At 39.3% G+C, this 2898-nt stretch overlaps 1 protein-coding gene across 1 annotated transcript in view; it reads right to left on the bottom strand.

The window, feature by feature from the left end:
- Positions 1 to 2649, bottom strand: part of LOC119423497 (protocadherin-15) — a 322189-nt gene extending 319540 nt beyond the window's left edge. Inside the window, exon 1 of the mRNA XM_037690893.1 lies at positions 2606 to 2649. The gene's annotated coding sequence lies outside the window, so the exon portion shown is untranslated. The remainder of the gene's footprint in view (positions 1 to 2605) is intronic.
- Positions 2650 to 2898: the final 249 nt, after the last annotated feature.

The raw sequence follows: 2898 nt of genomic DNA, 5'->3' as shown, positions 1-2898 counted from the left end.
TATATATATATATATATATATATATATAAACATGGATGTTCCTGTTCATCACCATGTATGTTTTAACTTTAGATTTCTTCTGGAATAGCAGGAATGAGTAGACATACCAGTGGGAGTCAACACGTGTGGCTGCCTGTCCGCCATCTTTGATTCAGAGGAAATTTTCATGCAGTTACAACAACTCACCACTGAATGGAGTGAAGCAGTAGAGAGCGCTCTTACTGGCTAATGTGCAGTTTCATCATGTAAACAAACGTGTTTAATAGGAAATGCCCTTTGAACAGCTGTCCACTCTAGTGCCCACTCAGTGCCAGACTCTCGAAAAGTAGTTAGCGGATTAACCTTCGGAGTAAACGTGTTTCAAAACGGCCACTACAGCTAAGCAACTTTAGTCGACAAAAATGGCTATAACGCAACATAATTCACGGATATTAAGTTTGATGGGTTAGTAGCTAACCATTCTCCAACAAAAAAAACCACTAATGTGCTTCTAAAGTTTTGTCTTGAGTCAACTTTGACTGTTAGTAAAATATCACATTGTTTACATGAAAGATAAGAATGAACTTAAACCAAAAATGGCTGCCACAGTTCGTGCACATTATTCAACAAAAATGGCTAATCCTCAGCCACATGTACAGATGTTAGACTAATATTTAGTGTGGTAGTAGCAGAGCATCACCCCCCACGTTTAACTCATGAGGTAGACGTGTGATTAAACTTTACCATTAAATGTTGACATCAACCCTTCTTGTCGGTTAGCAAAATACCTGACTAAATATTTTTCATGAACTTTCGTTAAGTATAGTAGTCTGTGTTTTGTTTTGGTCATTTAGTTTGATCACTTTTAGTTTTATTTAGTCTTGTGCTTTACGTGTTATTTTTCTGTCCCTTGTGTTTTGGATCAGCTCGCTGTCTTTCGTTGCCAGTTTTCATTCTTGCCCTCAGTCAGCCTCCTCAGCTGTTCTTCATTTATCACTTACACCCATTTCCAATTAGTAATCACCCAGGTGTTGCCACTTTCCGCTCACTCCGTCTTATTTAAAACATTTCTGATCACCACTCCTACAGCGAGTGGCACATTGTTTTGGCTTCCTGCCAGATGTCTCAGTCCTCCCTCCCTGTGTTTTGTGAGTTGTTGCTGCCACGTCAGCATTTTGCTTTCATTTATATAATAAAGTTTTATTTTACTTGATCTCCTTGTGCCTGCCTGCTTGTCTAATCCCTTCATAGAATGTGATAAAGTTAAGATAAACCCACAACTGATTAACTTTTGGTCACCCCAATTCAGACTGACCACAACAATTACTCTAACTTAGTACATTTTACTGATTTTAAGCTAAAAATTTGTGTGGTAGTAGCTTGGAGTCATCTTCAATAACCTCTTTAAGTGCTAACAGATTGCATACTATCCTGCAATATCACACACACTTCGGAATAACCATATTTTCAAGATATAAACAATGAAACTACAACTCTGTTCCTCCTTATATAAGATTACTTGAATCTAAAGCTCTGATATGAACAATGGTAGGTGATAAACATTCCTTTAAGAAAAGACCTTGAACTTTATATATTTTTCAGCCACTCCACGTGCACAATAAGACAAGATGCCAAACTAATAAACAAAAACATTGATGCACAGCCCACTTGACTTTACCTCCACCCGGTGTCACCTTTAACTTTCTCCCCTCTTTATCTGCCCTGCATTGAGGTGGCGACAGCTTGTCGTAATTTGAACTAATCGGATGATTCTCTCACTCTTCATAATCCGGAACACACAGGCTGCTGTGGGCTGCTTGGGACCGGACCACACTGCGCAACACAGATTACACATGAAGCTCCTCGCGGCGTACACACTTGTTGAAAACAAACCACTTTAGTGACACTTTTTAGGTGAACAATTACAAGCAAGTGAAGGGACATGTGTTTGAAAGGTATCAATAGTTTAAAAAAAAACTAAATCAGTTTAAATACGGCAGAAGTTGGTGCAGTAAACCAGCTCCTTTTGATTATAATCACAGAGCAAGAAGGTTAATTGTAAATGTAAAGTTTATTTTGGTAAATAAATAGATGTCTGAACATTTATCTGATTGAATAAAAGTGCAGCGCTGAAGCTGGACTAATAGTGAACCTGCTTCACTGCTTGATAAGTAATTGAAATTGCATTATAAAGTGTTTAGAAACTTAGGAATAACCTATTCATAGTACATGAATAAGTCTTAAAAAAAAAGATCCTGTAAGGAAATAGTGCCTTTTAAGAGCAGCATGGCACAGGCTGGAGAATCGACGTGGATTAAAGCAGCAGAATGTTTCAGCACCTCGGACAGCGACACACGCTTACAGGCAAAACACTTTTTCTTGTCAAAGAAGAGGTTTTTATTTATTTTTTTTATTTTTTTGCACACACGTGCAGGCTGCATGATTTCTACCAAGAATCAAACAGAGCCAACAGGAGAAAATGAGGTGTATGATTATTAACGAGCCGGATCCAGCAGCCAGGAGACGGATATGTTAGTTAATAAGGACGACGGGGGTCGGCGCAGAGTAATCAAGGAGATATTTCATCAGGGAACGGCGTGAAGAAGGCAAACATACACAGACCTACCGTGTAATCCTGGTCGAAGCCATATGTTGAACATTCACATGCACTTTCTTCCTCACACTGTTGCTGTCCGCCGGCCGGCGGGGTAGAGGGAAATCCAGGAAATAACATCCGCACAACTCATCCACACGACGAAGACTGATCCTAGTTGTGCCTTTTCTTATTACTCATCGTTTTTTATACATTCACATTCTTGAGGAGGGAGATATTCCAGTTAATGTTCTAAAAAGTCACAGAGCAGGTCGGGATGTCGGATTAAAAGATGTCTGTTTGAGTTGAAGTCTCCGCTGTGGGAC

Source organism: Nematolebias whitei, chromosome 17, assembly GCF_014905685.2.
Source record: "Nematolebias whitei isolate Nwh7 chromosome 17, NemWhi1, whole genome shotgun sequence".
NCBI classification, from domain to species: Eukaryota; Metazoa; Chordata; class Actinopteri; order Cyprinodontiformes; family Rivulidae; genus Nematolebias; species Nematolebias whitei.
Note: the sequence above shows the minus strand (reverse complement) of the source record. Positions and strands in the feature narration are given on the sequence as shown.